Here is a 27666-nt window from a genome sequence, read left to right as displayed (position 1 = left end):
ATCCAGAATATACAGGGGTTGTGTCATTACTCATTCTTGTATGTATTTTCACAAGACAAAATGATTTGAAAGTCTCTCTCCCCGCCCCCTATTCACTACTGGCTCTCACCAGAGCTCCCAGACCACACATCTAACAGCCTTTCACTTTACCCACAGCTGAACTCATCAGTTTTCCCCCAGAACTCCCTCTGCTGCTTTCCCTCCTCAGAACACAGCAGGACCATTATTTAACTCATTAATCCACCCAGAAACCTGGGCCTTACTCCATCCTACCTTCACAGACAGCATTGATCCTTTCCTCTTTACCATCTAAACATGCCTTCAATCTGTTCGCTTTTACCCACTGACCGTCCCACCGCTCAATTGGAAGCCAACAACACTGCCCACCTGGACTCATGAGTCTCCCAGGTGGCCCCACAGCCACTCTCCCCTACTTGAGACAAATGTGATTGTGTCTCTCCCACGCTTTTGGACTCATTTCAGACCCACTGTTCTTAGAAGAAACTTCAATTTCTTCACCTGGTGAAGGTCCTTGCCATGAAACTGTCAGCTCAGTAAGGGCAGGACACACCCTCGTCCCTCGGCTCCACCATCTGGCAGAGCATCAGCTTGGGAGGATTGAGTTCTTAGCAAACTACTTCACTTATCCATACAAATCCATGGTAGATTAGAAAGATTTTAGATGTTGAGCTCGACTATTAATTTGGGGATTTTGCACTGGCAACCTGCAAGTATATATTCCAATTATTGTGTCTTCTTAAAACCATACCCAGATTAAAGGAGTATTTGTGGAATGTCTTCAGAGTAAAAGGGACTGTACTTTTACAGATTTTATGTTTTAAAATATGAAAAACCCGGACAGGGTCAAAAATAGAACCGCCTCACATGTGACAGAAGACAGGTGAGACGCATATAGCAACAGGTCACAAAGATGGTAAGAGCAAAATTGTTTCTCCAACCCCCAAAACATTCCTCCAAGAACTGAAAACTCAGAAATTTGAAAGTAAAATACTATCATATAAAGAAAGAAAATAAATAATCCTCTTCATCAGGGTTTCTAGATCTGACTGCAGAGTTATTAGCAGGCCATACTGAATCCTAGCACAGAAAAATCAGATGGACTAGTGGTGAGTAAGTTCCAGGAAAACGGCAGTAACTCCTCCACTTGAAAGAGAACACACACTCACTTGTTCAAGGTGATTGTAAACCACATTCTGCAGAAATTCAGAAGATTCAGGCACCGCTTCTAGATGGTGATGACACGGAAGGACGGCTTGGATGCATGCTTCTAACTGAGTCACCGGCATTCTTACACTGCAGGGGGAAATGGAGGCCCTCAGCCAAGAGCACAGTTGTTCCTGTCATGTATCCCAGGCCGTGCCTCGGGGACTCAGTGTACTGTAGCAGTCCGGCCCCAGGTGAGGACCCGCAGCGTGGCCCAAGCAAGCAGGAGGGGCACTGTGCTTGAGAAATCCCATCCCCCATGGGGGCAAGAGGGGCTGGTGGTGTTGTGTGAACCTATAAATGCTCATAGAAATACACCTGCATACATTGAAGTGATAAAATTAAAAGTAGCAGGCTATTTAACAAAATTTCAATTGTCAGTGTTAATTTTACCATTCCATTCCGCTTGTCCCCTGCACTCTGAGACAGGCTTAGGCTCTCTCACACATGCAGCTCTGATGCAATGGTTGTGAAGTTATTTTACTTTGCTGCAAGTGTCTTCGCTCCCAGTGTCACTGTGACTGTCGTCTCTTAACACAGTCAGATATCTTCCTGCATCTCTCCCTGAGTTCCTTGCTCCTGCTTCTCAGATCCTGAGATAAAGAACAGGTGAAGGCACATGACTGGAAAAGTCAATGTGGACTTGACCAAAGTCCTCAGTGACCCCCTAGGTGAGTGCTGCCCACCCCTTACCTTCGATTCTCAAGGATCTGCCCAGGGTGACATCCAGCCAGGAGAGAGTCCTGGGCCCTATTAAAAGCTGTGTGGCTTGGGTGCAGGGAAAGCTGCAGGAGCTGGTTCTGTAGCCGGTCCCATCCACACCTCTGCTCCTCTCTCTCCTGAGGCAGCGCTGCCAAGCCCCCAGGCTCCCTGAGCTTCTGTCTTTCTCTTCTACTCTACTTCAAGCCCTTTTCCTCTTCCTTTACTCCCTGATTATCCCTAGCTGGAGTGATTTTTCTATCATAGAATCTGAAAAAATTTCCTGCAGCTGAAAAAGAGGTGCCAGAGGTCAACGCGCATATGGTGGTTCCTGAATAGAGCCCCTGGTTAGGGGGACCCTCACCAACACTCACGGGGCATCAGGCATGTTGCAGGGTCGACCACCACCAACAAGAGTTTGCTGTGACACCAAGGCACGCACAGCATCCCTGCTCACTAAATTGTAGTTGTAGTCCTTTATTAAGAAGCAAAAATAAAAAAATTGCTCATGTTTCTTACTAAAATTATTTATGAGGGAGAAAAAGAAATTGTAATAGAAAGAACAAATTTCACTCCATGTTAGATGTGTTCATTTGGCTTTAATCCTGTACCTTGTTTTCTAGGCTCAGACTTGCTATCTCTGCACCTTTTGTAAAAGAAAGTTGCCTTTAGCCTGAAATATCCAGGAGGGCCTATTCTCCGGGCTCTGATCTTTAAGGATATTTGCTCTTCTACACTTATGTATAGATGGCAAGTTGTAAAATAGTGAATAACCTTTCTTTTTTTTTGGAGGTTTTACAGGGGCACCATAATTTGACCCACATGGACAGCTGCAGGGACAAAGGATTTCAAGGACAAACAATTCATACAGCAAGAAATTTGCAACAACCAGCCACATCCCCGCCGCTTTTTAGTATAAAAGGAGACTGAATTCTGCCCTGGGGAAGAGAGTTCTACTGGATAACAATATGCCATTTTCTGGGTCTGCCAGCTTTACAAATAAAGTCTCTTTTCCTTACTCCAACATCTCATCTCCCGATTAATCGGCCTGTCATGCAGCAAGCAGAACGAGTTTGGACTTGGTAACAAATTGACTGCCTTAGAGGTAGTATGTCTCCACTGTTTCCTCATTTCCAGTATTTCACCACCTATCAATTTTATATGCTTTTTAACAACATGAACAAAAAACCTATTACAAGGAATTGATTCCACAGAAATAAAATTATTTCTACTCCTTCAAAACTTTTTTCTTTTCTATTTTATTTTGTTTTGCTTATTGAAAAGAAAATAAATTCAAATCTTTTTATTTCACGTATTTTTATAACTAGATATTGTAAATACTACAAAGATATTTAAATTGCAATAAAAATTGTTCATATATTAGTATAAAGATATATACACAATCAATGCAGATTAGGAAAGGAGTAGATATTTACTAAAAATCCACTGCACATCCAGTCTTTTACAAGCATATCCTGGAATATAAGCTCTATTATCCAGGGTCCCCCACCCCCAATCTCACTGCGGAGTCCCTTAGTAATCAACTACCAAGGCACCAGCATAGAACCATGAGATCACTAGTTTAGGTATAAATGAGAGTATTAGCTCATTCAATTCTAAAACAGAAACCTTAAAATAAATACTGAACTTACTTACAGATAAACAAATTTGGACACAAAAAAGTACAGTTTCTCCCCAAATTCACAAAGATAATAACTGGTAAAGGCAAGATTTGAACTCATCTGCCTTGAATATAAAGCTAAGTTGGAAATCCCCTTCAACTGTGGAGGACCAGCAGCACAGCCTGTCACCCTATCTTTGTTCAGATCTGGCTTTAGACAGCCTGAGACAGCACCCCTTCCTATGGAACTCGAGGGCAAACAATAACAATAAGGATTTTATATTCAGTAGTTTCTTAGGTCTCAATTATATAAAGTGTCAGCAGGTCAGCAGAAAACTCTGGGAAATATGAGTGGGTCCAGAGCTTTTTACTGATAAGAAACTCAATCTATCAGGACAGAGTGACCTTCCCATGAGAGGCCTCATGGACATAAACTAAAGGCAACTGAGCAATGAAAACTAGCAAGAACATGGAACTCAAGCAAGAAGGATCCCTACCATCCCCTGCCCAGTTGCCTCTTCACCTTTGTGGACAAGACGGCAGAAGGTCCATGTTCTTGTCCAAGTTACAACATCATGGATTCTCACCCATATAATATTACGACTCTATGCTGTCTTAAGTCCTTTCCAACTAAAATATGATGACACCAATATCTCAGCGGAATGTCTATGTCTCCACTTTCTCTCTTCTATTAGGAGACTATATCTATGGCCACAAAGCCGAAATTCAATTAAAAACACCATGCACGAAGCCTGGTGAAATTCTGTGTAAGAGACATTGTTCTCAAGCTCAGTGAGTGAAAACTCAGAAAAAGTGGTCCTTATCCCTCTGCAAGTGGAAGGTAGCCTGATTGTGTGTGTGTATGTGTGCACACGTGTGTGTGTAAATCAAATACAATGTATTGTGGGATGTGCACAGATTTTTTTTATGTTACTATCATTTCATGAGGATGAGCCAACCTTTAAAGTAATTTGAATCTACTATTCTGAGAGAGTCTCAGGATCTTTTGGTGGAGGATGGGAAAGGGGAAAGGAAAGGAGGAAAGAAGTAAATGAAGCAAAGCTGTAAGTATACTGCTAGGGAAAGGCAAGACATTAATTTTGTTCCTACTTGCATCACACACAAATTAGGGACTGGCTTTCCCACATGTCTTGTCAAGCACTGAGTTGCAGAAGAACAGGTGACAGCCCATTTCTCACTGAGCTTGTGACTGTACGTGGCATCTTATAGACACTAATTATTTAACCTGATCAAACAATCTGGCAGCAGGCTGTAATTCTCCTATTTTGAGAGATAAGAAAACAGGAAGTGAAATAGGGTATATAGCTTGACAAAAGTCAGAGGACAAGTAAACTAAAGAGGATGAATTCAAACTCAGATCTGAATGCAGAGTCTGATCTTCCCACTCCGAGGGCTGGAAATTCCTTAACACACAAGGTCCCCAGCTCCTCTGCTTTGTTCCTGGCACCAAGCATTTCCCATGGCGATATTCTCCAGTTCTCAGACACAGCGCTCTGTGCAGCCAATAACCTCCATTCGACCTTGATCATCTACCTGTCACGCCCACCAGGCTTCACCAGGCAAGAAAGCTGGCTTTCAACTGCATACAAAGCCACCCCTGTTTTATCCTGGACTCTTCAGCGGCTTTTCCAGCGTAAACACAGCCATGAAAGTGCTCACAGTTTGTACATGAGCCACACTACCTCTCTCCATCTCTGTCCCCACCTATACTACTTTGCTATGACCATTTTGAGAATCTTGGAAACAAATTTTTAAAAACAGAAAAGAAAGGATTCTGTAACAAGTACTTAATACTTACAATTTTAAATGAGAAGTTACAAAGTGAGTATTTACAAACCGAATCTGCCTTCCTAGGTGTCAGTTTTAACAGTTAAAATATACAATAGCAAAAAATTCTGACTTAAATAATTAACAAAAACATCAACAATAATCTGGAATAAACTCAAAAATAATGCCCATGTTGTACATGGTGGAAGTACAGGACTGTACTGTGGGGTAAAGTAAGAGGTGTGAAAGTAGAGACATCAACATTTTGTATGGAGGAAAGCAGTTTTGTAAAAATGTACGTTCTCCTAAAGATAATTCAAAAGTACTAAAAAATCCCACGACAGCACTTCTTTTTTTTTTTAACTTGAAAAATTATATTAGAATTCTTCAGGAATAATAAAGTCATAATACTAACCAAGAAAATTTGGGATCGAAAAGAGAATCAAAAAATCGCACTGTCAGATATTAAATAAATGTTTACAATATGTAAGATATAGTGCTAGTGTAAGAAAGTAAGATTGATAAAAATAAACCATGAGCTCAAAAAGAGACTCTAGTGTACATAAGTATTCTTTACAGGTGGGATTTCAAGTTAAAAAGCAAAGTAGGAATTCAATAATTGTCTTGGGACAATCAGAGAATCCCCTGGAAAAAACAAATTCTATTCCAGTCATAATGACCACAAGAAAAATTACAGAATGTGATGTGAATATTAGAAAGTACTAATAACAGCGAATATAATTCTTTGCTCATATTAATTCAACTTCTCTTCACTATAACAAGTACCATCATCATCTCCATCTTAGAGATTAAAAAAACCTACAGAAGAAATTTATACCATTATAAGAAAGTATTTCTAAGAATAATATCAGGAATAAAACCCAAAAGGAAGACATTTACAATCTTAAGATTATTTTGGGCCACAACAAAAATGAACCTACTGAACAAAATGAAAGGCAAAAAATGACAAGGAAAAGCTCTCTGATACATGTTGATGAAGACAAGGGGTTAATGTTCATAATATACATAGAGCTGTCACAAAGCAACAAGAAGCTGCCTCACTTAAATGTGTGCAAAGGACAAAAGAGATCATTCACTTTTTAAAAGTCAGATGGCTAATGAGTGAAAAATGCTCAATACCTCACTGGTCATCAAGTGCAAATTAAAACAATGAAAAAGTACTTTTGCTCATCATATTGGCACATATTTTTAAAAGATATTCTAGCTAGTGTCCATCTTTGAGAGAACAAACTGTGAGCGATCTTTTGGAGGATGACATGTCAATGGATATGTAAACTCTGAAAAACGTGTGTACACACAGGCTGAACTCCACATTTTGGAATCGTTTCATTTAGAAAAATTCAGTTCAAAAAGATGTACTTATCAGAGCATTTACACAGCACTGTTTACAATGGTGAGAAGAAAAGCTGAAGTGAAATCATATCCAGCGATAGAGAATTGGTTACATAAGTTATTCTACATCTTTTCATGCCCCACAGGAGAAGGAATTTCTTGATTCACTTGAAAGGAGCCTGTGATTTATGTAGTTGTCACATCCAAGGACTAAATTTCCAGAAAACTTAACGAAAATAATACTCATACAAGATCACAGGAATGTTTGTATAAGAAGTATGCCAGTCAAACACCCTTTCTGACAGTGGAAAATGGAGAAAACTTAAGTGTCCACCATCAAGACAATGATGCGGTAAATCACGGTGAGCTGTGGGCACTAAAGTTCCGGTGTTTCGGCGTGGTCCAAGGCCTTGTCCACAGTACGCTCCCACGAAAGGTGTCCTTACACAAGAGACCAAACCTGCATATCAGGAAAACCCTCTACTCTATCTGAAAGGACCGGGTGAGTCTGGAGAGAGAGGACGTCTGTGATATATACCTGAGTGAATAAACCGAGCTGCAGAAAACATATAGTATGGCCTTATTTTTCAATAAAGCATATATACACACACATAGACATAGATTTCTCATATATGTGTATGTATGTGTTTATTTATATGACATAGGCATAAAGGTCATGAAATATATACTCCACATTGTCAGCAGTTTTTACTCTCAGGAAAAAAGGGGAAGGGATGTAGGGGACTTTCGGTACCACAACAGATCTCTTTTCAGAATTTCAGTTAAGTATACTTGGAATTTAAAAGTTTATTTAAGTCCAAAGTAAAATGGACGAGGACTCCACAAGACAGAATGCTATACTAGTCATTAAAAATCATGCCAGGGGAGATAGAATATTGTAGAAAAATGTGTAATAAGCCGAATGGAAAATGGAGGTCTCCACACAGTATACAGGCACACATTGCTCGCTGGTTTTTATGACAGAGGTAATACACACTGATGAAAAGAACAGAAAATAGATGTTAATGTGTTAATTATTATCTCTGAGTACTGGCACCAGGATAGATCCATTTGACCCTTTTTTCATACATTTATATTAAATACACACTATTTTTCATCTGAAAAATGCATTTTTAGATGTCTAGTACCACACATTGGAAAATTACACGAGTACTTACAGAAACAAATAACTAGGAGACACCGCAGCAGCGTCACAAAGTGTAGAAAGGGCGATCCTGAATAACACCGCGCAGTTACATAAGGACCCACAAAGTGAGAGCACCTGCTGTAACAGGGCGCGGCCCCCTTCCATTTGTCAGATGTGTCTTCAGGGCTGAGGCAGTTCTGAGCACGGCCAGTGTCAGTGCTGGTGTCTGGATGGATGCCACTGGAGGTGAGGGCACCTGCAAGCCGAGAGGAAGAACAGAAATCATCCTCTGCTTTTTCTGTCTTGTTTCTTTGTTACTTTTAAAGAGAGGCGGAAATAAGATAAACTGGATCTTTCCTACTGAAATTTCAGTAATGAAACCATTTTTAAAGTGATCACAACTTATATTCTGCCTATGACTGTCTTTTCAACAAAGCATCATATTTATAAAATGTTAATTAACTCAGTTAATTAACTCCCTGTTGAAACATTCTAGTAAAGAGCATGAACTGCAGTATGTAAAAGAACCACACCTGCAGTGACTAGCTCAGCTGTCTTGACGGCAGTGCAGTCAGCCCCCACCATCCCGTGGCCCTGAGCTCCTGATGCTGGTAAGAGAGCACGCTGCTGCCTCAGATGGAAAGAAAAGGTGAAAGCATTTTCTGAAATCTACAGCACTGACAAAACATAACTGATAAATCCCAGGCTCCTTTGAGGCTGTCATTTTCCGTTTCTGGCCAACACCCGTCAATGAGCAGAACCACCCCATTCCCGAGTCATGGGACTCACGTGGGCAGAAGTTTTGGAGAAATTTCCAGGTATAGAATGTAAACCAACTATACATAAAACTCTGAAAAAGAAAAGATGCAATAATCTGATTTTGGAAGACACTAAAATATTCTCCTAAGCCTTAGTACTTGGAAAGGCTGGGCTTCTACTAAGCCACTTATTTATTTCACAGCCAATGAGCATCTCCCACAAACCCTGTTTCCCTGTGTCTGCTGGGAGCTTCAGGCACATTGATGTTGTCTATCTTATAAGTCACAAGGCAGAGGCGTGTGTCTCACGCTGGCAACTCTCACACAGGCTCAACTCCTAGCCTCACTGTATGAACTTGGCCCCATTTTCTCACCTGTTTATTTGGTACCTGTTCTTCTGTAAGCTGCCTGAAATGCTTATTGAAACAAGTCAGAAGAATGAGTGGGTAGAGAAATGGACAGATGGACAGGTGAGAGATGGGCAGAAAAACAGAGAGTCTCCAAGAGAAGGGGAGCAATCAAAATTACCTATGCAAAACCCTCTTCTAGTCAGGGAAGGAAACCACCACGGAGAAGTGTGAAGAGGCAGGTTGCTTAGGACTGTTTCCTGGATTCCATGAAAAGTCACACCAAGAGATGAGAGGGTAGAACTATAAATAATAAAAGAAAAAATCATGCATGTTTGAAAAATATATCTACATTATGTACTTTCTAAAGAATAGAGTCAAATTAGCAAGGCCCAATAACACAATCCTTGGGTATATACAGAAGTGAGAATCCCATCTCCAATCTGCAAGGCATCCCTTTGGAGCACTGAGAGTCTACACGGTGCAGTCATAAAGCCATCACCGCAAAAGCGATGCTATCCTGCACTTACGAGGAAAGAGCAGCTGTGCTCGGTCTGCCTACACGTGTCTTTTACACCCCTCAGCACCTCTACGGGGGAGGGACGCCTAGCGAGCCCCATCTCTGCAGGACAGAAAACAAGTCCAAGAGAGGCTAAGCCGACCTACCAATTCTCCATCTCACAGGACTTGTCACTCCAGACCAGGACTCGAACTCGGACCCACGTTTGTAACCACAGTACTACCGTATTTTATGTGCTTTTTGTGTGTATAATACATTTGTTTCTGGCATGAAAGGGTATTTAATAAATGATCGGTTGTCTTGTCTATCTCATTAGTTCACAATCTTTATATTTTTGAATTGTACTCTTCCCCTGGAGAAAGGAACGGAAAGAGCGGGGGTCAGAATGAGGTGGGGCTCCATTCTTTATCTGTTGCCTCATCTCATCCAAGTCCCCAAACAGGGAGAAAGAGCAAATGTTCTCTTCATCATTTAAAGAGAGGGCTCCAGTGACGGTGACTTACTCAACCCCAAAACCAAGTCTGGGGGAAGGGCACATGCAGCAACGAGAGCAGTATCACCTGTAGGAAGGCAAAAAGAGCTCAGGGGATGGCTCAATGGGTCAGCCTGATTTCATTTCAATCGATAATACAATAGCACACTCTAAAAAAACTAGAATGCAATGGATTTCCTCTTTCTTGACATCTAGCAAGTTTCCACATCTCACATGTAACATTATCACGAACTAGTGAAAGGAAGAGTCCACAGACAAGGAAAATCAATGCCACAGGCAGGCTGAAACACAGGCTGGAGGAAAGGAAGGGAAAGGGCATAGTAAAGAAGAGGGGAAATTCTGGGAAAAAGACATCATCACAAGGACTCTCAAGCATCATCCAGCAATCATATAATCATTCTTTCAAGAGAGAGTTACTTAGGTCCTATTTTGTGCAACATTGTACAGTGGGCGAAGCAAGAGCACAGCGTCCATGGTGGCAGCAAGCTGCGGAGCTCCAATACACTTCTGATCCCGGTACCTTGCACACTTGTCCTCAGTATAAAGGCAAAATATATAGTAAAATAATCCAATGTAAACTCTATGCAATGCTGAAAAAAATTAAAGAATACCTAAATACCTGGACAGACACACCACGCACATTCCTGAATCAAATGACAGCATTCTTGGGATGGCAGTGCTCCCCAGAGCGATCCATATATTCAACGTGGACTCGATCACAATCCCAGTGGGTTCCTCTGCAGAAACTGACTATCTGCTGCTACAATTCATATGGGAATTCGAGGATCTCAGTAACCAAACCGTACTTGAAATAGAAGAACAGTTTGAGAGGACTTGTAATTCTCAATTTCAAACCTTACAACTGTATCTCCAGGTGAGATTAGAGGCCATTTTTAAGTTATAATTGTGTTTATCCTTATTTTCTAAATTCTGTACAACGAATATACCTGTTAGAATAAGAAATTTAAAAAGTAAGGTATCTTTTAAAACATGCAAACCTATTCATTCATTGGGAAAAAAATATTTTGACTATAAAGAAGTAAACAAATATCTAGTGAAAAAGGACTATTTAAAAACAAGAGTGCATTTACATTTTTTGTAAATTGGAAACTGAAAAGCACAAACACATCAAGTTTCTAGGGAGAGTGTTGCAACATATTAATTGTTATTTCCAAAATTCTAATTGAACAATGAAAACTCACGAAAGAGAAAATCTTGATTGACAGCCAACTGCAAACACATGGAGAGCAAAGGCCTAGAAATCACAGTTCCTTTAACTCTGCTACTAACTCAATAGGAGAGGAAATTCCTCAGTGAGGGGACAGTGGAATCCCATGCATAAGACAGGATACACAGTACAAACTGCACTAGAATTGGGGGTGATTTCCATAGAAGAATTCTAAAGTTACAACATTGATGAAAAACTATAAAAACACTGACAGACAGATTAAAACACACAGTCATATATATTATATAAAAACATATGAAGTCTGCCCCCATGTTGCATAGAAATACAAACATATTTGTTCATTTATGGGCACTGATTACTTTATCCCAGGTAGAATATTTCAACTAAAATAGATAATCAATAATACACTCCTCTTGTCAAAACTAGTTGATAAGTTACTCTGCCATGTATGCATAATGTGTCTAAGATAGATTTAAAATTAGTGAAAAAGATTTTTGTATGGTTTCTTGAACCCTTCTCAAAACACCAAGCTTAATTTTAAAATAAATCTGAGCAGTATTTCTATATGATCTTTTCCCTTGTGAAATGAACAACACAGTCTGTTGACAAAATTCTTTCCTTACAATGATTCACGAGCACCGTATACTCACAAAACTGCTGGACAGCAAGGCACTATCCAGACACTGTGACAAATCAAATGAAACACAAGGAAGACAGTGACCCTATTCTGCAGGGCTTATAATCTGTTCCAACACCGGGTTTTTATTTGATTTGTTTGATTGGTTAGAAAAATAAAATCACTCAAGTACATTCTTCTTTGAGCATTATGTAAATCATGACTCTCTTTTTAGTGTCATGAGCAGGAAAGACTTGAGTATGAATTGATTAGATCAACTAGGCACAATCATCGCTGGAGCCTGTGTAATAAATAAGTACATGAGATCTAAAATAAACCTACACAGATCTCTGCAAGGAAAATGAAGAGGTGAGTTCCCCAATGAGAAAACAAACAATCAAGAAATCAAAAAAGGAAAACTTTTTCATTAATGATTCCAGGCAGTAGTGAAGCATGGTGGTGAAGATCACAAATGCTGGGGACAAACATGAGGGTCTGAAATCCCACAGCACTGGGTAGCTGTGACACTGATATTTCAGTGAAATTTTCTGCACCTCAGTCTCCTATCCATAGACTGGGGACAGCCACAGCACCCATCTCCTAGAACAGTCTTAAGAATTAAGTTATTTTTTATATAAAAGTTTAAATAAAATACCTCAGATTTTAAATATTACCCCAAAAGCTCAAGGAACAAAGAAAACAGTGATAAATTGGAGTTCATCAAATGTTAAAAATTTGCTTCAAAGGACACCATCCAGAAGGTGAAAAAACATCAGAGAGGAGAAAATTTTTTCAAATTATTTATCTGATTAAGTATTTGTATCTTCAAATAAAAGAAAAAACTCCTACAACTCAACAAGAAAAAGAGAACTCAATTAAAATGTGTATAAAGTATCTGAAAATGTATTTTTCAAAGAAAATATACAAATGGCCAATAAGCACAATCAAACGATGTTCAATATCATTAGCTGTAAAAGAAATCAAGTCAAAACCACTAGGAGAAACCGCTTCACACTTACTACAATAGGTTATAATAAAAAAAATGTGTAACAAGCACTAATGAAGACACAGAGGAAGCGGAGCGCGCAGCCCTTGCTTTTGAGGATGTAACACAGGGTGGCCACTTTAGAAAACAGCCTGGCAGGTCCTCAGAGAGTTGAACATTTGGTTTATGAATGACCCAGCATTTCTGCTCTCTGGTCACACAAGTAAGAGAACTGAAAACAAATGTCCACATAAAAATTCCTACAGGAGTATTCACGGCGCCATTACTCTTCACAAACAAAAAGCAGACACAACACAAACGACTATCACCTGATGAATGGGTAAACAGTAGGGCCCAGATATACAGTAGAATATAATTCAGCAATAGCAAAGCATAGAGTACTGACCCAGGCCACAACCTGGAAATACATTGAAAAAGTTACTCAGTGTGAAAGAAGTCAGTCACAATAGACAGTTCCATTTACATGAAATAACTTGTTTTACATGAAATGTCCAGCACAGGCACATCCATAGAGAGAGAACAATGGCTGCCTGGGGCTGGGGGAGGATGAGGAAGATGGGAATGACTGCTTGTGCATACAGGGCTTCCTGTTGGGGGATGAAAATATTCTAAGATTGACTGCGATGCACAATTCTGGGCTTTGAGTAAAAACCGCTGCACATTTTAATGGGTGAATTGTATTAAAACTGTTAAGGACAAAAGCACCTAGGGCCAGAACCTTCAAATAGTAAATGCAAATTGCTAACTTTTATTACAGGAAGAAGAAACTGCCCTCAGCATGAAAGCAGGAGATCGGCAAATATGGGTTAACAGAATTGGACAAGAGCATTTCACTTGAAAGAGTTGCTGAGTGTACACGAAATATTCAGAAATAGGAAAATCAGCTTGACATCACGAAGAAGCATTCTGCTTCAAATGCAGATCAAGGATTCGGCAAGCCCAGCTGCTAGAAATAACCAGAGAAGAAACCTGGTTCTTACAACAAGCACCAGAGCCAACAAGGAAATGGTGGTGAGGAAAGCAGGCAGCCAAAAATCTGGAACAGTTTGCTACAAATAATTTCTCCACTGAAAATTCAAAAATAAAATGAAAGTGATGCAATGCTGAGCTGGCCTCACGTTAAAGGGCTTCCTCTGCTGCTCGACAGTTCTGTAACCCCGAATGAGAGACTCAGGAGAATCAGCATGGCTCCTGGCAGTCCCCAAGTGACTGCCCTCCAGCACGTTTACCACCATCACATCTGCCAGGGTTGTATTGCAGAGAAGAGACCAACTTCTAAAAGGCACAGGAAATGTTTACCAGGGAAGAAAAGGCTGCTGTCAGTCCTGGGACAGAGGCAGTGTGAGCAGAGGCCAGAAGGCTGCAGGTGAACTGGAGCAGACCTGGGGCAGGAAGGGACCACGGAAGAGCAGATCTCAATTTTCTACTCTCTCTCCCTCGGGTAGGAGAGATAAAGCCTGCATCCTTCTCACCTGGAACTGTGGGTTCTGGCTGGCAGAAGTCTTACGTACAGGGAATGAATACTCAAGACTCTGTGGAAAAAGTCACGAAAGAGAGAGGGCGTAGGGACCCAACTCCACGAGCCTCTCAAATGATCCCATATTTATTGTGTATAATCAAAGGAAAACGTCATTAACAGTTGTGTGATAGTAAGCAGGAACTTGGGGAAAGAAGGATGAGACAGAGATTGTAGAATCCACCATGAGTACAAAGGCTTAGTGTATCTTTAGGTAAGTCATGGGGTGAGGGGAATAAGATACATTCTTTAGACATGTGAATTACAAAGCAGACCACCAGACCAGCTAGGTCCTTGCTTGGGGGATAATAGAGTATCTAACTGCACACAAGCCCAGCCTTTATAGCTGTGGGCCTGGGTCATTGCTTTGCGATGAGCAGAGTGCTATCTAAAACATCATCTACGCAAGCAAAGCATTATCTCTGCTTTTTAAGGCAAGGAGACAGGAGTGAGGATGCACAGGCACTTGCTTGCAAAGCAGTTACTAAGCATACGTTTTCTTCTTAAATTTGACAGGCGGCTGGGGTCTGTTACAATTTGTTAACCCAATCATGGGCTCCCACATGGAACCATTATGGAGGACACCCTAAGGTGACAAATCCTGGCTATGGGTCTTTTCCTGCCAGCTTCAGCCACTCTAGCAGAGTCTAGGCACATTCCTGAATAATGATCATACAGAACCACCCACACTGTTAACTCCTGGTGCTTGAAACTTAATTTTAGCTCTACACAACTTAACGTAGAAAAGTTTCAGAAATAAAAGATATTATATTTACTTTATATCTCATCATAGGACTGATTTTTCTGATTGCTCTAAGCTGCTTCTTCTTGGTAAAGCACCTAATTCTGCAGGTGAATTCAGTACTTTCTTTGGGCATAACTAGCCAGTTTGGGCTCGCTAACTTCTATTGGTCAAATACCGATACACTTAATTGATTTCATTGTTCATCAATTTCAGCTGGGAGCAGAGGGAGTGTCACTCTGTTCCTCAGCCCACCCTCAACCCTTATCATCAGCAACTCAGGCCTCCGGAAACCAAAAAAAGCTTTTGTTTCCCTTCTACAGTTTCAACAAACCCAACAGGATACATAAGCCTGGAGAAAGAATTCAACACAAATGTTAAAACAAAAATCAATAAACCTGAAGCAACTCCATCTCCGAATCATGATACACAATGACATGAGATTAAGTGTGTCAGGCCCAAAGCATGGGTGAGCCTGACCACCTGATTTCTATTCTTCAAAGGAAGGAAAGTTTTCCTATTTTTTATTATCACTCTGTCATTGTTTCTGATTAAGCCAAAAACTAGTTTATGAAATAATTAAGCATTGAAATAACAGATTTTTGTTGTATCCATTACAGAAGGCATTCAGAGGTGTTAGGAAAAACCACCTCTGTAAAAAATGCAAAATTTCTTCCACTGTGAAGAACACGTATACAAAATGCAACAGAGAATTCAAGCTCTTGTGGAGAGGAGCAAAAGCCACAGAATCAAAGCAAAGTCATTACTATGAGTCAACTCAAAATTCACTGGACAATCATGTTCAATGCATTCAATGAAATTTAAAGGCATACTGCAAACCATACACTTAATGATCTGCAGGCTAGAGGAAGAATTTCTCTCTTTAACAGACAAGAGTAATCAATAGGGTGCCCCACCAAACAAGGACCAAAGAACAATCAGGTTTTTAACAGTTCTGATATATCAGCATTTTCTAAAGATCAAAATCCAGAAATTTTAAACATTGATTCACACCACAATGAAACAAGCACTTAAAAAAAAAGAAAAGAAAAGAAGCACATAGAACATGTACATAGATCAATGAGAATTTCTTGAGACGCTGGAAGAAACAGGCTATAGTCTTTTACTTGAGAAATAAAACTACTTTTAAAGATAAATGCTAAAACACATTTCATCATTCATGTTGCCTTGAAAAATCTGAGGCACTTGTATCTGATTAGAAAAGCAATTCTGAGTAATAGTGTGTTACAATTCAGAGCCAGTTTGCTTTAGAAGAAAAGAGAAAAGAAAAGCTACCGTTTCTCATATACTGCACAAAGTGTGAAGTGTCTCCCTGCCTCTTTCTCCTCCCGTTTTCTAAGCTCATGCTTCCCAACCCTTCTGAAACAAGTATGAGAACCTCTTATTCCCGCCAATATGCCAAATGACAAAAGAAAATCAATTTATTTGTGTAAGTATATGCTTAAACCTTGAACTGGAAGAGAAAGATATCAGAAGTCTATATGGAACTTATTTCTACATTCCTGAAATCACACACACAAACGTTCACACAGACACAGACACAGACACATACCCCCTGGATTACTGGGAAATTCACAAGCTTAGGATTTCCATCTTCTAGAAGATAACTTTGTAGTTAGTTTAAAATACAAAACTGTCAGCTTTGGAAAGCCTTGATCACCTGCTAAACCATCCAAATATCAAAGAGACCCAATTAGCCTTCTCGGTAGAATGTAATTTCCCATGATGGCAAAACATACCCTAAAAAGTCCTGGATCTAAGTCTCGTGTTTATCACTAGCTATGATCGTTTTTAAGCACATTAACAGATTCAGAAACGTATGTCTCAACAGCATTTATTCTTATTGAAATAGTATACGTGTTCATTTGCCTATACAGAGACCAGGTCCCATGATGGAGTTTAAGAGCTATTTTGTGTATTGCAATATTTATTTTTAAGTGCAGAAAAGGAGGGTGGGTATTACTCAGTTGTAGAGCACCTGCATAGCATGCACAATGTCCTGGCTTCAGTCCCCAGTACCTCAAAAAAAAAAATAAATAAAATAAGGGCATATTTAAAAATGAGTAAAGTTATAAAAAAATGCAGACTAAAAACCACTGCAATCTAGGAGACACAATTACAATAAAAAAAAACAAGAGTTTCTATCAATTATTGGCTATTTGCCAATCGCAGAGACAACCAGAAATCACACCTGATAACCATCACGTGTGATTCTCAGCAACCCTACTAAGTAGACACGGATGGGAAACCAGGCTCTGCAGATGAGGAGACGGAGCTCAGAGGAGCCGGGGACGCTGACCGTCCTGCTTCCCGTGACACCACATCAGCCCAGGGCAAGCGCTGACGGAGCTGCAATGAGGGGACACCCAGCTGCATGGAACCTTGGGGCACTGGGGAGTCCCAGAAAACACTAAAAACTGTTCAGTGAAAAACCAGCTCAAATATAATACACTGTGCCACATTCTTTAAACAGGGAACATGAGTGAGACCTTTTTGATGCCTCCGTGTCCTTTCTGCCATCGTCAGTTACTTGCCCTCACAGCGTGACCAGTGATGAACTGGACCCCATATGAAGCGCACTCAGATGGCAGAGCATTTGAAGCTGTTTTATGAAGTTTGTAAGACTCTGTCTGTGCCTCACACAGGCGGTCATCCATCACTTCTCACCGGTGTGGATGTACCACCTGAAATCACTCCTTTCTGCTTTTTAAAATCCCTTCATCTACTCCAGACTTTTCAATAGCAAAGAAGCAGCTAAACCACAGACAGTGGACAGCTTTTCACCAAATTTCTTGAACAGCCCATCGGACTACCTGGAAGCCCTTTACTTTTATTAAACCCACTTCCAGGTACTTCATCATTTTCGGATTGGTGGACTTGGCCTCTGACTGAGCTACTCAGAGAGCTCCCAGCCTCACATCCGTGAGAGGACCCTGCTGTTGGGAGAAATCAGTGAGAAAGGCGTACATCCCCCAGTCATGTCTGCATGGCTAGAAGTGCCACAACGTGCTAAAAATTTATACCATCATAACCCCTGGGCTCCCATGGACTGGTTTCACATTAACCAAACTCATGAGACACTGATGCAAGAAAACCAGAAATTTAACTTATTAATGTAACAGAAGATGTGAAACTATGAACCAGACTGCAATATCAGAGTTCAACCATGAGTATATGTTCTCCTCCACGGCCCAAACACGGGCAGGCAGTCACATGGCAAGTGTGGACAGAAGCAGAGCAGGAAGGATTTCTAGATGAATTCAATGGACTAAATTTCTGTTATACCAACAGATCTGCTGCCTGGAAAACAATTAATTCTAATCACGGTGCACTCTTCGTGGACAGTTGCCGAGACACGACTGTGAGCACCTGTGTAACTCTCCTTTCCCTGTCCTTTCTGGGCTAATTGATGCACAGACGTACAGAAATCGAGGGATGCAGATACATCTAAACACCCAAAGCCCATTCTGGGAGCCACAATACCATACAGCCAGGGTTAAAATACTTGCTCTGCCACTTACTAGTTCTGTGACCTTGGTCAACTTACCCTCTGTGTGCCTCAATTTCCACACTGTGAAACTGGGATAACAATCAAACCTTCCTTACTCGCTTGTTGAGAAGATTGAAGGATTCATTTCTGTAAAACGCTCAGAAAAGAATGTAGCACATTTTGGGTGCTCAACAAATGTCAAATTAATATTACAGTGGTTTACAAGTCTCCTTCCTAATCATCTTCTGTGTTTCCTGGCTAGACTAATACCCAAAGGAAATTCTTATTTCTCCTTTTATAAACTCATGGGATGAACCCTTCTGTTCCATCCCACCACCTGTTTAAACTGATGGAAGGGATACCTCCTCCCCACTCCTCTGGGCCATGCAGAGTGCTACTCCCTTCACAGCCCTGACCCCTGGCCCACAGCTAGCCCTCCTCACATTAACAGATTGAGTTGTGATTCCGGGGAGACAAGCAGGGCATGTGAAACCCTTCCTTTCCCTCCAGTGTTGACTACCCTAGGGAAGCACCCTGGATGCTCAGCTCCATTGCAGAACAGCCCTGTGCATGATGGGGCTCATTCTCTCAAGGGAAGGCTTGCTGTGGCCCAGAGATACCTGGGACAGGGTGAGTCTCTACTTCTGGGACACAGTATCATGACACTCATTTATCCACAGCCCTGAAGTTCATGGAGAACGTGGCTTCATCAGTAACAAAGAAGACATTTATCGCCTGCCTACTCTTTTGTGTCATCTCTCAGTTGGCTGCTGGAGACAACATGTGTATAAGTATTGGTTCCCCTTAGGCCCCAACATATATGAAGTAACAAAAATTTCTGTGGCTTAACGTTGGTCCAGGGCGACTGTGTAACAGTTCTGACTCTGCTGATGCTAAATTATGGGTGTAGGAATTATGGAACGTCCTCAAATATCTTTCATCATAAAATCAGCTTTTCTTATTTTCTTGTTTCTTTGTAATTACCAAAGACTATAAAATGATGGCTGCACACAAAACAGCAGCTAAAGTTTATGAGCTCTCTTGACATACCCACTGTGGTAAACATGTTACATAATTACTAATTCTCACAATTCTACAAAGCAGATATGAGTGTCCCCTTCTCACAGACGAGGGGAAAACTCAGAACGAGCTGACTCAGGATCACATGGTTCAGTGTCAGCACGTGCAGGCAAACCCAAGTCAAGAAACTACACCCCATCATATATGTACCAAATCAACTCCCACCAATTAACACACAGCGGCGGGGTCAATACTCAGGGAACTCAACACACCTTTCAGCTTTATGGTGCTCCAGAGGCAGCTTCTAGCTGTTTTATAATATCCCGGCTCACTGGTTTCTAACACTAGAAGAAAAGCCCGATTTTGCCATTGTTTGCACAGCAAGTCTGAAATGTTCACAGCGAGATAAAAGAATAAAACTATGATATAAGCAGAAAAAATTTTCCAGGTAGAAAGACATAATGGACGTTGTGCTATTCTGAAGCATTAAGCAAAGGAATCAAAATAAAATCACATTGTTTAAGCCTTATTTTACAAACAGAAAAATTAAGACTGTAAAAAGTTGCAACAGCGCCACCTATGGCTAAAAAGACCTTCCAGGTTGCCGGGAAACATGCAACACAAAAATTGACTGTAAGATGAGAAACGAGAATCAGATAACTAGAAGCTTATGTAGCATATACTGCACTTTGCTTCGGGGGGATGGAGGGGTATTCAGTATTTAATCTGATATTGCTAATACTCCTAAATATAAACAAAAGACATAGGCTCATGGAAGCTCATCTTAGAAGAGGAAAGAATCCAGTCCAGCCACTTCATTTTACACGAGGGGAGACTGAGACCTGAGATCTGTCCTCCTGGCAATCAGCAGCAAAGCTCTCCTAGGTCTCATGTCTTGCACTGTAGTAAAAACCAACAGAACTGTACTAGGCCTATATTCATAAAAGTCACGTCTGTATTTTTCCAACAGTAGGTAATCTAAGTATCTTGCAAAATACTTCTCAAAGAGCCAGGAAATCATAGAAGGGTATTGAAATACAAAAACATTTATTTACATATTAAAACAGCATGAGCTTTATTATCTCTATTAAAAAAGTGACATGTCAAATCAAAATTTTGAAATTTTAAAACCTGAAAAGAGTGCAGAAAAAAATCAAAATTTTCTTTAGTCACAAAAGAGAGAAGCTTATTCCCTGATAATAATCAATGTGGATTTTTCTAAACTTAATGGTTCTGGTCAGAATCCCGAGAAATTAAATGTCTGATGGATGGTTACACGGCAACATGAATTCTGAGCTTACATTCTGTGTAAATAATCTTCAAGGTCGTCTGCTTAAGGCAATTTAAGTAGTCCCTGTCTCACTAGAGTGACACAGATTTCATTAAAGCTTCATACTGCACTTAAAAAAAAAATCCTAGTTACTTTAAGCCATATTAATGTATATCATATATACACATATTGAATATGCATCAGAAATAAGCTACCCTTTTTAGTATTCAGAGTTGATACTTCTAAACTATCAGTCACTGTGAAAGCACATTTTTATTAAGCACCTCTACGGTGCTTTGTATACAAGGCGTCCAGCTCTCACAGTCAGACAAGGTAAACCATATTACTCAAATTTCACAAATGACGAAATATACTTAAGCCATGTAAACAACTAAGATATTCATCATCAGGAAAGAAAAGAGTAAGGATTTTACTTACAATACTCACTGACAAAGTTTTCTTTCATACTAAGACTACATAAAACAAATTCAGTGTTTGGAAATTTTTCAGTAAATAAGCACCACTAGAAAAAACAAGTAACATCATTAGCAACAGTTGGACTTTCAAAGACCACTTCTCTCTTGCACAATAGTTATTTTAAATGTTTTGTTTTTAGTTCTCACAAAGCACTAAATTAAAAAACTATTTCCTTTACAGTCATTACCTGAGAATAAAACATTTGTGAAAATGTACAATTTTAATTTATGCCACTCTGCCTCTCATTCTCACTGGTGTCTCTCCTTTGAAGACCTCATCAGGCTGAGATAGCTAAAGTCGGTCATTTATGGGCTCACAGGAGTTCGGGAAAACACTCAACGGGAAGCTGATTAGAGGAGCAATTGAGAATTCATCCTGTGCAGCCTGGATTCCAGCATCGAGCTAGCCACCGCCAGCTGCGTGTCATTTGGGGCAAGCTGACCCATCTCTCAATCCCTCAGCTACAAAAAAGGAGACACTGATACCTACAATCAAACACTTGCTATGAAGTAAAATATGAGCAAAGCATTTTAGCCTCAGTTAGGCGTCCACTCACAGCGAGTTTGGTCATTATGATGATGAGGATGGCTGTTAACAAATTAAGCTCGACCAAACAGGAGAAATCACCTTAAAGGAGAAACATTTTAAGTCCATGAGTATTTCCTTTTGGGTGGACTGTAGAATATTCTATAGATTTTTTTTAATAAACCAAATTTTGTCCATTAATTGTAGATTTACAGGTTCATGGACAAGTCTCCAGAAAAATAATTAGAGGCCTCTAACCTCTGAAAATTAAGATGTAAATTAAAAAAAAAATCAGGGAAGAGATTATACCTCATTTGGGAGAGTATGTGCTTAGCATGCATGAGGCCCTCAATTCAGTCCCCAGTAACTCCATCTAAAAACTTTGTTTTTTAAGAAATAGAGAATTAAAGCAAAAGGATGGAGGAATACAGAAATTTTTAGAGACTCATCTCAGATTTAAGATAGGGAAGAAACCATCCAATTCTCAGAAGAAATCTTGAGGACTATGTAAACTGGATCTGAGATGTCTAGTCTTTTAACATTATTCATGAAATCATATTACCAAGTCTTAAAACTACCTGATAACCCACAGTGGTGATACTGATCATAACAGCTACCATCACGTATCGAGCTCCGGCTAGGACTGCTCTGTTCTGACATCTCTACCCCTAAGGCCTCACCAGGCGGAGAGCACTAAATTCGGTCATTTATGAGCATCTCGTGTAAGTCCTCCATTTGTGCTTCTCACTCTCCCCTCACCAGCTCCTCTGAGGGAAGCACTGTTATCATCTTCCCCACCCGCAGATAAGGCCACTGAGGCACAGACACTAAACCCGTTCCAGGCCACATTGGAATTAAAGGACGTCTGTATTTCTGCTGTTTTGCTTTTGACAAAGGAATCTGAGATATCAATTCAAAGCAGACTGTTAAATAATCAAGTCTGTCAGGTCTTCACCTCAAAGAGCAGATACTATAAATTCCTGATGTAGGATGAGGCTGCCGTCACAAACTGACTCAGCTTGAAATTAATATCCAAGATGAAGCAGCGGATACACGTAAATATTCACGATTGTCAAGTCTGCCCACGGGTCTGGGCCCTTCACTGCCTGAAAGGGGGTGAAATCCCCACCCGTGTCTGGGAGGGAAGCGCGGCTCTTCCCGGGCTCACCCAGGCTTCATAGGCTATTTACCCCCACAGACTAGCCTCAACGGTTAAAAGCTCTCAAGATTTTTACACCAGGCAAAACTGAAAGACATTTCTGTAGATGGAGCACTTTCTCAGGCTTAAATTTTTTTGCCTACACTCAGCCAGAGGGAGAAAAGAAACAGGACTCTACAAAGTCCTGACCCTCACCACTCACAGGAGTAGAATGACCACAGCAGAAGATGGCCCTTCACATTGCAGGATGTGAACAAAATAAAGATGCCCCAACAACAGGCACTCCCAGACACAGCGCTCAGCAGTCTTCTGCACAATCACAGTTGTGCAGCCCTCAACACCTTCTATTTCCAGAACACTTCATCAGCCCAAAAGAATCCCCCTATCACTAGCATTCACTCCGTAATCCCCCTCCACCCAGCCCCTTCCAACCATCACCTGCTCTCTGCCTCTGCATGTGCCTTTTCTGGGCTTTTCAGATCACTGAAATCAACAATATCTGGCCGTTTGTGTCTGCTCCCTTTCAATTAACATGCTGTTAGCAAGGCTTGTATATTTTGAAGTGGCATCAGCATCTCTTTATTTTTTATTTTTTTTGGAAACGTTAAAGATTATTAGAAGGTGGTAAGTACTATCAAAAAGAGTAGAGTGGAGCATAAGTGATTGTGTTTCAAAGGGAAAAGTGTGGGTTGAACAGTCAGGGTGGACTTCCCAAAACAGGTGGCATTTTTCATTTTCCTCTTTTTTTTTTCTTTTTTATTCACTCTTACGTGTGAATAATGTTCCACTACATGGAGATACTACATTCTGTTCATCCATTCAGCAGCTATGTATGGACGAGGTCCAGAAGAATGAGTGTAAGGGGTGACTAGCATGGATGGCATTTAAGCAAAGGGCAAAATGTGTTTTCAAAAAAAAGCCAACAAACAGAGGCGCAAGGAAATTCAGTGCGTTTCTGAGCAAAGTGCTTGCTTGCTTCGGCAGGACTACCGTGCAGGGCTGGGGCGGATATTGGCAGGAATCACGGTGAGGGAGTCACCTGAGAAGACATCCCACTGCAAGCAGCTCAGCCAATCCTCCTCCCTCATCCTGTATTGTTAGAGCAATGTTTCTAGGTTACTCTTATTTCAATTAATAGCATTTAACTGCACGTCTGATCATCACCATCAGACCACATTACCTCCAAGTCACAGAAAATCATTCACTGACCGGAGCAGCACCAGGACATAATGGTGATGGATTAGGGAGTCCTGCAGCATTCCAGCCTGCAGGCACAAACCCCACATGTGCCCTGGTGATGTCCAGAAAATAAAATGCATGGAAATATCTCACTGCTGGAACACGACAGCTGCCCTCAAATTGCCCGAAAATCATGCTGGCAAAGCACTACTCAACCTTCTCAGTACAAAAAAAAAAAAAGCTAAGAAGGCAAATTTAGGCTCTTCCATTGAAAACCAGCAGCCACCACTGCCAGTATTTGAGCTGGAATGCTCCTGACTTTGAAAACCACTGCGCAGTTACTTTTCAAACGTGAAACTCATATATATATACCACGTAGATGATATTGCAGTAGGATTTTTCTTTTCAAAATTTCCAGTTGCAAAATTAGCACAAGAAAGTTTATGTTTACGCTTTAAAAAAAATCAATTATCCTCCATTTTCTTAATTTTGAACTTATTATTATTTTATAAATGGAGCTATGGTGCGTATTTAAAACCTTTTGATTTCTGAAAACAAGACGTTTATGACCTCACTATTTCAGAGCAAACTTTAACGATTCTTTGAGAGGTGGGGCCTGGGGTGCTCACTAACAGCTCTTTAAATACTGACAAGGATGTGCTATTAAGTAATACAAAGGCTCTAAGTCCACATTAGCTCAGAAAGGAAAGAAACCACACCAAAGACTTCCTTAAATATTTTATATATTCCTATTCTTTTGAATATTAAAGCTCTTAAAACATATGATTTTTTTTGAAAAAGACAACAGCTGTAATAATTTTCCTCTCACCAAGAAAGCAATCTTTATCAGGAATAAAAACCCCTATGGAAATCGAAATGACAGGACGTTTCTAGCTAAGTGAACATCCAGATCTGAACACAAACCTAAATCCTATCAGATCTCACTCGAAGGAGCTCTACAAAGGCCTGGACAACCCTGGAGATTAGCTCTTTTGTTCCAAATGTTGGCTGAGCTAAGATAATCACACTAGGCATGGAAAGAGAGAAGAGGAATGTCCACCTGGCAGCCTCCATCAGTTTTCTTCCAGCCACAAGGTGCCTCTAGGGCAGCCCCGCTAACAAGTCCCCCATAAGAAAAGCCGGCATCCACACTGCCCCTGCCGTCCCCAAGTAGCCCCGAAGCCCATATCCCAGCCTGTGAATGGTCTTCAAATGATCCCCCAGTTGGTGGCACCCTCCACCTCTTCCCCGCTACACACACACACAAAGCCACGACAGCCTTCCCAAAGCACAAATTTGATTACATCAACCCCACTTCAAACAGTTCAGAGGCTCCCTGGTAGAGTTCTAGCCCCACCCCAGACCCTGCTCGCCCAGCCTCATCTCAGTACATAGGTCCCCAGTGACCTCAGGAGCCCCTTGACCTGCTCCTACTTCCCACTTGCCTCCAGGTTCATTTTGACTGTTTCCCAAGGAAGCCTTCCCTCCCTCCAACCTCCACAATTTGTTCCTCTCTTCCTAGAACATTCTAGGCTAACTGACAACGCTAAGCTCTCAAGAAGCAAATACATTTTGCTTATTTATGTGGCTACACTCTCTCTCCCCTAGACTCACTGAAGTGCACGTGTTATGAATAAATGAATGACGGGTTGGATCTCAAAGGGACAGACATACCTGCTCTCGCCCGTCCCGACCCTTTTGTCTGTAGTATATCAGAAGCAAAACCAGAAGTACCTTCCCTGAGGGTCACTTCTGTTGACACCCTTCACTGCCTACTGTGTCAGTTCTAGTAAAACTCAACTTCTTCCAAAGCCCTTCACCCCGGACTCTCTCCAGTGTCCTCCCCAGCAGGGGCTCCCTCCACCCTGGACCGCACAGGGCACTCTCCCCGGGTCCCCACGCCAAAAGCCTCCAGGCCTCTGCCCGGGCTGCACCTGCGACCTGAGCCACATTCTTGACTCCTTCTCTTGGCTGAATCTTACTCTGTCCTCACAACTGAATGTACAGCCCATTTCTTCCAGGAAGTCCTCTCTGATAATGTCCTTTAGGTCTTGTCTGGGCTCTATCTATAGCAGCAGTACATGGTGACCAACTGGGTGTTTGCCCACTCCTTTGAGACCACGAACACTTGGGAACCACGTGGGAAGGAGTGAGAGATTACAAGACAGGTGGGGGAATCAAAAAGCAGAAATCACAGCCCAAGTCCCAAATTCAAGGATACTTTCTCAGAAAAAAGTATAAACTATTTCACACGTGTGCCATTTGGCTACTATTTTTGTGGCTTGTGGACAGCAAGAACTTGGTGTTCTAGCCCAAAACCCAGGTTACATGCAAAGAAATGTATATATTCTTATCCAAAGGAAACCAGAGCTGCTCAACAACAGTTTTCATTTAGAACTGAAAGGAAATTTGATAAAGGCAATCTCTCTCTCTTCTTTCTTTTCTGGAATCATATAATTTTAGAAGTATTTGTGTGACTAACAGACGGCTACAGCCCGTGATTCTGCACTGAAGTGTTTGAGGCTGAGGAAGCCTAGATTGCATTCACTCTGTAAATGCAATCACACCAACACACTGATAGGTGCCGTGAGTGGTGGAGCTGATGTTCCAAAGCAGGCAACATTATTCTGTAAGAGAACTCTAAATAGAAAGTAAGAAATGCAATGTCCTGTACTCAATTTCATTTGCTATATGGGCCATTAACTGATAGTATATCTTGACTAATGAAACCCAAAAATAAATTGTCAACTTCGATTTTCTTCATCTGACCGTTTTATGCTAACATCGGATATTAAACTCTCACTCCATATGGAAAGCTCAGGCCTACGCTGCAGCACAGTTACATCCCGTGGAAGAAAGCCGACCAAGGGAGAACTGGAGAGTTTCCCTTCAGAAGCTGCAAAGTCTGGTTTTGCACCTGTACACCATTTGCAACCACGTCATCATCAAAGGAGTTAGACGTTACCTCTCTGGGACGAAAATCACTGTGTGCTTCAGAACCATCAAAGAATGCTGAGCTTTGTGAAACAGTCCAGAGGCGCTTAAATCATACTTTTTCTGAAAGGCTCCAAAACTGACCCACTTCACCATTCCAGGTATAACAGGGAAGTACTGGAAACAGTAGAGAGAACATGCCCTTGAATTCTGACAAGGCCCTGCTTGAATCCTGCTACAGCATTTACTAGTCGCTAAATGGACCAATTCTTTAACCCCTCTGAGAAGGCTTCCCAATCCCCAAAAGGGGGCTGCCACCGCCCACCTGGGAGGCATGGATGTGAATGAAACACGCAAGTAGGGCGGCCGACTGGTACCTGACACGGGGCCTGGCTAGTTTCCCTCCGCTGCCCTTCTCCCCCTTTAAACTTGCACTGTTCCCCCGGTAACGATCAAGCCCCCGGAACAGACTGCCCGTATCTTCTGTGTATCCCTGGATACATGCCTTACCCTTAGGAGGCCAGAAAAACAACTGCCTCCTCCCAAGTCACTAACAATGTTCTTAAGAGTCT

General features: G+C 41.2%; 2 protein-coding genes across 4 annotated transcripts in view; both read right to left on the bottom strand.

Annotated features, from left to right (window-relative positions):
• Window positions 1-8082, bottom strand: part of LOC140687543 (trafficking protein particle complex subunit 9-like) — an 85159-nt gene extending 77077 nt beyond the window's left edge. For 2 of the 3 annotated variants that reach the window (XM_072944667.1, XM_072944668.1), the window contains exon 1: window positions 7968-8082. The gene's annotated coding sequence lies outside the window, so the exon portion shown is untranslated. Of the gene's footprint in view, window positions 1-1187; window positions 1315-7967 lie in introns of those variants that run through there. The other variant, XM_072944666.1, reaches the window with a different exon arrangement.
• The window catches only part of LOC140687539 (uncharacterized), a 93325-nt gene continuing 73657 nt past the window's right edge, over window positions 7999-27666 (bottom strand). The window contains exons 15-17 of the mRNA XM_072944657.1: window positions 10570-10755; window positions 9119-9240; window positions 7999-8088 (exon numbers count right to left, since the gene is read on the bottom strand). The gene's annotated coding sequence lies outside the window, so the exon portion shown is untranslated. The remainder of the gene's footprint in view (window positions 8089-9118; window positions 9241-10569; window positions 10756-27666) is intronic.

The sequence above is a fragment of the Vicugna pacos genome, chromosome 20 (assembly GCF_048564905.1).
Source record: "Vicugna pacos chromosome 20, VicPac4, whole genome shotgun sequence".
Lineage (NCBI taxonomy): Eukaryota > Metazoa > Chordata > Mammalia > Artiodactyla > Camelidae > Vicugna > Vicugna pacos.
This window is presented reverse-complemented; position numbering and strand designations above follow the sequence as displayed.